The sequence below is a fragment of the Ahaetulla prasina genome, chromosome 5 (assembly GCF_028640845.1).
Source record: "Ahaetulla prasina isolate Xishuangbanna chromosome 5, ASM2864084v1, whole genome shotgun sequence".
NCBI lineage: Eukaryota > Metazoa > Chordata > Lepidosauria > Squamata > Colubridae > Ahaetulla > Ahaetulla prasina.
The window spans coordinates 13,750,459-13,760,953 of record NC_080543.1 but is presented as its reverse complement, the minus strand read 5'-3'; positions in this window follow the sequence as shown (position 1 = coordinate 13,760,953).

Sequence of the window (10,495 nt, the reverse complement as noted above, 5' to 3'; positions counted from 1 at the left end):
TTCAGCTGTGATAATGTGTTTCTTGTGGAGTTTTTGGTGATCTCTGTGGTTGGTAGTTTTCTTGCAGATGTTTCATTATGAGTGCACTGATGATATTACCTAGTCTGGTAATGAAATTGTGGGAAGTCACCCAGTAGTGAGATTCAAATCCCGTCGTGCATGTGCAGAGACGTCCGGGCAGGTGGGCAGAGCCCCCTCCCGCCACCACTACTGGTTCTCCCGATCTGGGGGAAACCAGTAGTAATCCACCACTGAAGCCACCCCACCCCCATCCTAGAAGAATGCAGAGAAGAGCAACAAAGATGATTAGGGGACTGGAGACTAAAACACATGAAGAACGTTTCAGGAATTTCACTCAGCTCTGCTTTTAATTTCTTTAAAGCAATTTCATTTTCTTTAAAGCAATTTCTTCCTCATCATATTAAATATTAATAGTTAGAAAAATGCAGGAAAAAAATTTAACACAGCATTTTTACATACGCATGTTTGAGCGCATAGAAATACACATAAAGACACAAATTTCTGATTACAAGTCACTGGAAGATTTTAACCAGAGTTTAAGATTTTCTTTTCTGTCAGTGTGTTTATTGCCTCCCTATAGACATTTTCCATCTCTGATTCTGTTTTGCTACCTTAAGAAATTTCCTCTAATAAATAGAATAATTAAGCAACAGCAATGACTGTCTCCATGTTTCTCTAAAGGTAAAGATAAAGGTGAAGGTTCCCCTCGCACATACGTGCTAGTCGTTTCCGACTCTAGGGGGCAATGCTCATCTCTGTTTCAAAGCCGAAGAGCCAGTGCTGTCCGAAGGCGTCTCCATGGTCATGTGGCGGCATGACTCAATGCCAAAGGCGCATGGAGCATGATTACCTTCCCACCAAAGGTGGTCCTTATTTTCTACTTGCATTTTCGTGCTTTGAAACTGCTAGGTTGGCAGAAGCTGGGACAAATGAGCTCACCCCGTTACACGGCAGCACTAGGGATTCGAACTGCCGAGCTGCCGACCTTTCGATCGACAAGCTCAACCTCCTAGCCCCTGAGCCATATGTTTCTATGTCCCTATGTTTCTCTAAAACAACGCACTAAATAAGCAAATAGCAATAACACTTGCTGTTGATTGTCACCGGATTTTTGGAACTGAATTACAGATATGAATAGGTCAACCTTAGAAAAAAACAATCTTTTATTCACTGTACAATATAATCTTCTCAGCTGGTTTTCTAGATCTCATATTTTGCATCGTTATTACTTCCACTGTTGATACCAAGAGGAAGGATAAATTATTAATCACATTTTCAGTGCTGATAGGAATTTGAATGATCTTAGATCCCCGACCGAGTTCTAAGAGATCTTTCTACTGTGGATGACTTATTAATTACTATCATTATTGTAGTCTCACCCCCTTTTTTAAAAAAAAAGCATGAATTTTCAGCTGCACTAAAATTTTAAACACCCAAGTTTATTAATAAAGTACAGATCGAGAAGAGTTCGGGGGAATGACAATATATAAAGGGAAAGCATCTTTTATTTAAAGCAAAGGAAGTTATGTAATTTTAATTTCATTAGAAAAGCATGCATTTGACGATAGTCCATGCTCAAATGTATCTCCAGGAGATAATAACATTTCAAATATTAATTCTCATTTTTTTTCTGGCACAACCTCAGCAATGAAATAATAATGATAACAAGAATAATAACGTCGCTTCTGTTAATAAAAGTTCCACTAAATAATGCTTTGTTTTGTTTCGAAGAGGAGAAATTAAACTTTAGTATATTCTAAGTAGCTTTCTTTCCCAGTACTCCTGTTTACTGAAAACGCAATGTGACAGGGATATGAATACAGATTTAGTTATTTATCATCTGGAAGAAAATAGTTATGATAAAAGGATAAATGAAGCCCAGGAGCTGACAATTGTTTTACGAGCTGCACAGTAACAAACTAACTCTCTTCTCGTGTAATGCCTTCAGCTGTGATAATGTGTTTCTTGTGGAGTTTTTGGTGATCTCTGTGGTTGGTAGTTTTCTTGCAGATGTTTCATTATGAGTGCACTGATGATATTACCTAGTCTGGTAATGAAATTGTGGGAAGTCACCCAGTAGTGAGATTCAAATCCCGTCGTGCATGTGCAGAGACGTCCGGGCAGGTGGGCAGAGCCTCCTGCCGCCACCACTACTGGTTCTCCCGATCTGGGGGAAACCAGTAGTAATCCACCACTGAAGCCACCCCACCCCCATCCTAGAAGAATGAAATATTTTGAGAAATATCAAAAAGTTACACTATTATATTTCCCTAACTGAGAAATGGGAAAAAACCATGTTTTTTTTAGAGGCAGAAAGCATCCCCCACCTTTTCTAAAGAGCCCACCGCAGATGTCAGCACTTAAGAGATGAACTTATTGAAAACTAGATAGCTCTATTCATAGGCAAAGCAAATACTGCGGACAGAAATCTGTTCAAGACGGGATATTTTGAAATTCCCTGCAGCAAAGTCTGAACAAAGGCAGAGTGATAGGATTAGCCCTCACTCAAGATCCAACACGGGGCGAAGCCATTTAGCCGCAATAAAAATTGCATATTTTTAGAAAAAAAATCAGACCTGATTTAAAAAAGTCAAAATAAAAGTACCCAATTTAAGTGCAAAAAAAAAATATGCATCACCTGCAGAGCAAACCTGGGAACTCAGACAAACACTTAGGATTTGCATTTCCTCTTTTGCCTATAGAGTTTGCTACATGACACCATAGGAATCGGACAACAACCAATAGAATACATATTCTTGCACAGGAACAGGAAGCTCAAGTGCAAAGCTCAAAGGAGGTATAAAAAACCTTCTCTCTCTCAACTCCATTTTGTCAGCTGCATCAGAACCATGTGCTCATCATTAAACCTTCTTTCCAATCAACCTCCATGTTTCCAGTGTCTTTCTCCCAGCTTGGAACTGAACCAGATGGATATTTGTTCCCACAAAATGTTAGCAAAACCACCAAACTAGAAAATTAGAAAATTTAGAACTACGCCGTCTTCGGCATGACTTCAGTTTAACTCATAGAATCATCTATTACAATGTCCTTCTTGTCGAAGACTACTTCAGCTTCAATTGCAACAATACACGAGCACACAATAGATTTAAGCTTAATGTTAACCGCTCCAATCTTGATTGCAGAAAATATGGCTTCAGTAACAGAGTTGTTAACACTTGGAACACACTACCTGACTCTGTGGTCTCTTCCCAAAATCCCAAAAGCTTTAACCAAAACTGTCTACTATTGACCTTACCCCATTCCTAAGAGATCTGTAAGGGGCGTGCATAAGAGCACAAACGTGCCTACCATTCCTGTCCCATTGTTTCCTTTCGTTATATCCAATTAATATAGTTATTACATACTCATACATATATATGCTTATATATTGTATAATTATTTCATGCTTACGCTTATATATACTGTGTGACAAAATAAATAAAATAAAAATAAAATAAATAAACTTAGAGAGCCTCAGTGGTGGGATTCAGCTGGTTCGCACCACTTCGGGAGAACCGGTTGTTAACTTTCTGAGCAGTTTGGTGAACTGGTTGTTGGAAGAAATCATTAGGGCAGAGAACCGGTTGTTAAGTTACTTGAATCCCACCACTGGAGTGCATCCTCACAGTTCTACCCTGAGCTAAATATTCTCTTCTATCAGTAAAATATTTCTTTCCCATGTTGCTTGGATTAGAAGAAACCTGACAGTTCAGGTAAACTACCGAACACAAACTAATGAGATAGGACAGAGTTAATATTAGTTAGAATATCTTGAACAGTTTTCTTTGTTTTCCAGGTTAATCACTTCTACCACTAATGTAATTATAATTATGAATAAACCTTGTTCTGAACTTAAAAGAATTCTACAAAGGTGGACCCTCATCCAAAGTTTTTTTAAAAAAAAAATCTTAATAATGATGATGATAATAAATGATTCAAATTGCTGACTGTGCAAAGAGGCAGAAAAAAAGTACTAGATCGTGTACTCAGGCTCATACAAAAAGATTGCACAAACTGATCATAAACAACATCCTAACACAATCACCAAAACGATTTATTGGAACATTGGTAAAATTTATTATGTGCCAGTAATGAAAAATTGGTGGGGACAGAGAGTTGAAAATCAACTTTGCAGGATTTCTGAATACAAACTGATAAAGTTTGGCTCATAAAACACCAGATTTAAGTGTGGTTGAAAAGAAGACAGCCTGGATAATTAATGTGGCAATGCAAGACAGAGTGGAAGACAAAGAATTGGAAAAAGATCATAAAACATCAAAATGCAGAATAATAGACTTGGAAGGGACCTTGGAGGTCTTCTAGTCCAACCCTTTGCTTAGGCAGGAGTCTGTATACCGTTCTAGACAAACGGCTGTTCAATCACTTTTTAATTTATTGGTTATTTATTCCACATGAAGGCAATGAACATTGCAATAAGGAAGTCTTTTTCCTGTTGTGACCCAGGCCCCTGGACTCGGCCTCTTGGAGGAGGATGAATCAGAGAGAATGAGGAGGAAGAGCTGGCAAGGCCTGCTTCCCCTGGGCCCTCTTCCTCCCTGGCACCGCCCCAGGAGGAGGAGGAGGGGCTGGCAAGGTCTGATTCCCCTGGGCCTTCTTCTGATTTGACAATGCCCCAGGACCAATCTTGGCTCGATGTGAAACTGCGAAGATGTGATCGGCGCGCACAGCAGAGGAAACAGTGGGAGTGCTGAGTCACAGAGCGACACACACAGAGGATAAAAGCAGGAGGAGGAGCTTCTTGGCTCTTAGTGTTGGACAAAGCTGTGAATTTCGCGGGCAATCTTTTTCATGGATGGAAGAATCTCTTTGTGAGTGACTTTTGCTTTATCTGTAATTTCCTGGTTACCTCGGTAACAGACCATTTCAGAGATTTTGGCAGGCGCGTGGGGAAACGTGGCCAGAACATTTCTGTGCCAAAAGGAACCCAGCCAAGTGTAAATAAACTGTTCACAGAAGGCCTTTGACTGACTTTTTCTTGGGAGTGTTGGGGGTGTGGGGGGGAAACAGAACATTTCCCCTCTCTTGGGAGCATGGCAGTAGTGGGATTCAGCCAGTTCGCACCACTTCGGGAGAACTGGTTGTTAATTTTCTGAGCAGTTTGGTGAAACTGCTGAAACACTGAAACCACTTGTGGGGTGCCGCAGGGGTCGATTCTCTCGCCCCTTCTGTTCAACATCTATATGAAGCCGCTGGGTGAGATCATCAGTGGCTTCGGTGTGAGGTACCAGCTGTACGCTGATGACACCCAGCTGTACTTTTCCACACCGGGCCACCCCAATGAAGCTATCGAAGTGCTGTCCCGGTGTTTAGAAGCCGTACGGGTTTGGATGGGGAGAAACAGGCTCAAGCTCAATCCCTCCAAGACGGAGTGACTGTGGATGCCGGCATCCCGGTACAGTCAGCTGAGTCCGCGGCTGACTGTCGGGAGCGAGTCATTGGCCCCGATGGAGAGGGTGCGCAATTTGGGCGTTCTCCTGGATGCACGGCTGTCTTTTGAAGATCATTTGACGGCCGTCTCCAGGAGAGCTTTCCACCAGGTTCGCCTGGTGCGCCAGTTGCGCCTTTCTAGACCGGGATGCCTTGTGCACAGTCACCACGCCCTTGTGACGCCTCGCCTGACTACTGCAATGCTCTCACATGGGGCTCCTTGAAGGGCATCCGGAGGCTGCAGTTGGTCCAGAATGCAGCTGCGCTGGTGATAGAGGGAGCCCTCGTGGCTCCCGAGTGACACCTATCCTGCGCAGGCTGCACTGGCTACCTGTGGCCTTCGGGTGCGCTTCAAGGTATTGGTGAACGCCTTTAAAGCGCTCCATGGCATAGGGCCGGGTTACTTACGGGACCGCCTGCTGCTACCGAATACCTCTCACCGACCGGCGCCTCACAGAGAGGGACTCCTCAGGGTGCCGTCGGTAGCGACAGTGTCGCCTGGCGACACCCAGGGAAGGGCCTTCTCTGTGGGGGCTCCCGCCTCTGGAACGAACTCCCCAGGACTTCGCCAACTTCCGGACCTCCGAACCTTTCGCCGCGAGCTCAAAACTCACTTATTTATTTGCGCTGGACTGGGTTAGCTTTTTATGGGTTTTTAATTGGGTTTTATCGATGGGTTTTTAATGGGTTTTTAATGGGTTTTATTATTTACTAAATTTTAATTATGCCAAATTGAATAAGTTTTTTAGTGGTATTTTAATAGTATTTATTTTGTAATAGGAATGTTTATTTTATCTGGCTGTAAACCGCCCTGAGTCCTTCGGGAGAAGGGCGGTATAAAAATTTAAATAATAAATAATAAATAATAATAAATAATAACTGGTTGTTGGAAGAAATCATTAGGGCAGAGAACTGGTTGTTCAATTATTTGAATCCCACCACTGGATTATGGGAATAGCTTTCAAGGAAGTACATCTAAATTGACCAATAAATACTTCGGAAAACTTGGACAGGAAATCTCCAGGTGATTCCTACAAGAAGTACAACTAGTCCTTGATTTACAGCAGTTCATTTAGTGACTGTTTGAAGTTACAGCAGCACTGGAAACAGTGGCTTATACCGTTAATGACTTTTGCAGCATCGCCACGATCCTGCAATCAAAATTCAGAGACTTGACAACTGGTTCGTATTTATGGCCACCGCTGTGTCTCAAGGTCATGTGAGCCGAGATGGTGCAGTGGTTAGAGTGCAGTACTGCAGGCTAACTTCAGCTGACTGCTAGCTGCAGTTCAGCAGTTCGAATCTTACCAGGCTCAAGGTTGACTCAGCCTCCCATCCTTCTGAGGTGGGTAAAACGAGGACCCAGATTGTTGGGGGCGACATGCTGACTCTGTAAACGGCTTAGAGAGGGCCATAAAAACACTGTAAAGCGGTATATAAGTGCTATTGCTGTTGCTATAAGTCATTCAAAGTCATTCAAAGCAAATGACATTGCAAGTAAGGTTCCCTTTTGCAACCTTCTGACAAGCAGGTTATGGGCCCTCTGGTGGCTCAGGCTGCTAAGACAGTCTGTTATTAACACAGCTGCTTGCAATTACTGCAGGTTCAAGCCCCACCAGGCCCAAAGGTTGACTCAGCCTTCCATCCTTTATAAGGTAGGTAAAATGAGGACCCAGATTGTTGGGGGCAATAAGTTGACTTTGTATATAATATACAAAGGGATGAAGACTATTGCTAACATAGTGTAAGCCGCCCTGAGTCTTCGGAGAAGGGCGGGATATAAATGCAAATAAAAAAAAAAAAAAGCAAACCGGATTCACTTAACAACCGGGTTATTAACTCATCAACTGCAGTGATGCAGTAACAACTAAGGCAAGAAAGGCTGTCAAATGGGGCAAAACTCATTTAACCAATGTCTCGCTTAACCACAGAAATATGGGGCTCAATTGTGGTCGTAAGTCGAGGATACTACATGTATTTAAGCATTGGGCTTATTATGGGGAAGTACAGTCTGGTGTGTGCCTTCCTGTAGATGTTGCTATTGCTGAATCTGGCCATATTTTTCGTTTAGAGAAATGGATTGATAAGCCAGAGTGCTGGTTAGATTCACCCCATCAGGTGACCTGGTATATAATAATAATAATAATATCAGTTGGAAGGGACCTTGGAGGTCTTCTAGTCCAACCCCTTGCCCAGGCAGGAAACCCTACACCATTTCAGACAAATGGCTATCCAACATTTTCTTAAAAATTTCCAGTGTTGGAGCATTTACAACTTCTGGAGGCAAGTTGTTCCACTGATTAATTGTTCTAACTGTCAGGATATTTCTCCTTAGTTCTAGGTTGCTTCTCTCCTTGATTAGTTTCCACCCATTGCTTCTTGTTCTGCCCTCAAGTGCTTTGGAGAATAGTTTGACTCCCTCTTCTTTGTGGCAGCCCCTGAGATATTGGAACACTGCTATCATGTCTCCCCTAGTCCTTCTTTTCATTAAACTAGGCATACCGAGTTCCTGCAACCGTTCTTCATATGTTTTAGCCTCCAGTCCCCTAATTATCTTTGTTGCTCTTCTCTGCACTCTTTCTAGAGTCTCAAAATCATTTTTACATCATGGCAACCAAAACTGAATGCAATATTCCAAGTGTGGCCTTACCAAGGCATTATAAAGTGGTATTAACACTTCATGTGATATAGAGGAAGGTGTTGTTCCTCGTCCGCTTTCCCCGCAGCCAGGCCCGTCTTATCTGCTTCCGAACGCTGAGGAATGTCCTAGCATGCCTCCCAGCCCCAGCCTTGGCTCCATGCCCAGACAGGCCGAAGAAGAAGAAGTGCCTCCAGCCCCCAGCCCTGGCTCCATGCCCAGGCAAACGGAGCAACTAGACCCCTCCCCCTCCCCCACAGCATGTGAGCCTGAGGAAGGTCAATTACCAACAGCTGCAGACTGGAGTGACCCTCGCTTCAGGAGAATTGATAGGCGGCGTCAACAGAAGGAAGGGAGGGGCAGGCCTGGATAAGTGCTGAGTCATGGAGCCACACCCCATGGCCTATATAAAGGATCTGCTTTCTGGCATTCTCTGAGTCAGGCAAAATCTACCTTATATTGCTGAAGTCACTTCCTGGTCTCCTGCCTGCCTTGAGAACTTTGCTAGGACTTTGGCAGAGCTGCAGAGGCACGCCTGATTCGGATTTCCCTGACCCGGCCGTCAGCGGAGGAGTGGGACACGACAGAAGGGGTTTATGCCATGACTCTTCCTCGCTCAGTTTTTACAAATACTGGGCTTGGCATGGATGCCACTCATGTTCCCTAGCTAACAGATGAAAAATATGACCCTGGTTGGCACATCATGTAAAGCTAAAGGTAAAGGTTCCCCTCACACATATGTGCTAGTCATTCCTGACTCTAAGTGGCGGTGCTCATCTCCATTTCAAAGCCAAAGAGCCAGCGCTGTCTGAAGACGTTTCCGTGGTCACGTGGCTGGCATGACTCAATGCCAAAGGCGCACGGAACACTGTTACTTTCCCACCAAAGGTGGTCCCTATTTTCCTATTAGCATTTTTTATGTGTTTTTGAACTGCTAGGTTGGCAAAAGCTGGGACAAGTCACGGGAGCTTACCTCGTGACGCGGCACTAGGGATTCGAACCGCTGAACCTTTCGATCGACAAGCTCAGCATCTTAGCCACTGAGCCACCATGTCCCCCATCACTTCATGAGAACCCAGCAAATGATAATGTTGACAACACAACAGTATTTTCTAATTAAGAAAACTCTTGACGCATTGGGCCAAAATATGTCAAAGTTGCATGCCCGATAAGATCCGGATTTCAGAGTTATTTCAAAGGTCTACCTTGATGTTTGCTAAAGAATAACCTTGAATTTCTTTGTTCATTCTCCGGCTGGGACAGATCATCTCCCATAGCACGTTGGACAGTTTAGTACTTTCATGTCCATCTTCCTTTTGTTCTTTTCTTTTTTTAAAAAATTGAGTAGTCAACTATACTTATTCAGATCCCTTTTAGTTTTTGACATCCCAGATGCTTTTGGCTTGGCTACTTGTCAATATATCAACGGTATGGATTTTTTCCTACTTTGAAGTTCAAGAGTTGAAAACTGACATTCTGAGGAACAATTTTGAAATGTCAAGCCTGTCTTGTCCTGAGTTTTACAGTAGCATTTTCCCTAGTTCCTCCAAATGGATCTTTAAAACTAAATGAACGGCTTTCATTAGTCCTGTGGTGGACCTAACCTTGATAAATTCCATAACTGGAGAACAAACATTTATAATGCTACTGATTTGCGGTGAATCCTCACATCCTCACATCCTGGATATAAATTGTTTCAACTTCTATCCTCAAAATGACACTATAGGGCACTGCAAACCAGAACAACTAGACACAAGAACACTTTTTCCTGAATGCCATCACACTGCTTAACAACTAATTCCCACAACACTGTCAAGTAATTTACTAAGACTGTATTACTATCATTCTTCTCTTCCTTACTAGTATCTGTCTCTTCCCATTTATTACTATAATCATGTGCTTGTATCTTTCAATTTATATTGTTTTTACTTGTTTGCTAGTACGATTTGATAGCTTATTAGTAACTTTGACTATCACTAAGTCTTATAGCTTTTTATTCTTGAGGAATGTATTTTATTCTCCTTATGTACACTGAGAGGATATGCACCAAAGACAAATTTCTTATGTGTCCAATCACACTTGTCCAATAAAGAATTCTATTCTATTCTATTCTATTCTATTCTATTCTATTCTATTCTATTCTATTCTATTCTATTCTACAGGGCAGGACAAGAAGCAATGGGTGGAAACTAATAAAGGAGAGCAGCAACTTAGAACTAAGGAGAAATTTCCTGACAGTGAAAACAATTAATCAGTGGAACAACTTGCCTCCAGAAATTGTGAATGTTCCAACACTAGAACATTTTAAGAAGGTGTTGGATAACCATTTGTCTGAAGTGGTGTAGGGTTTCCTGCCTAAGCAGGGGGTTGGACTAGAAGACCTCCAAG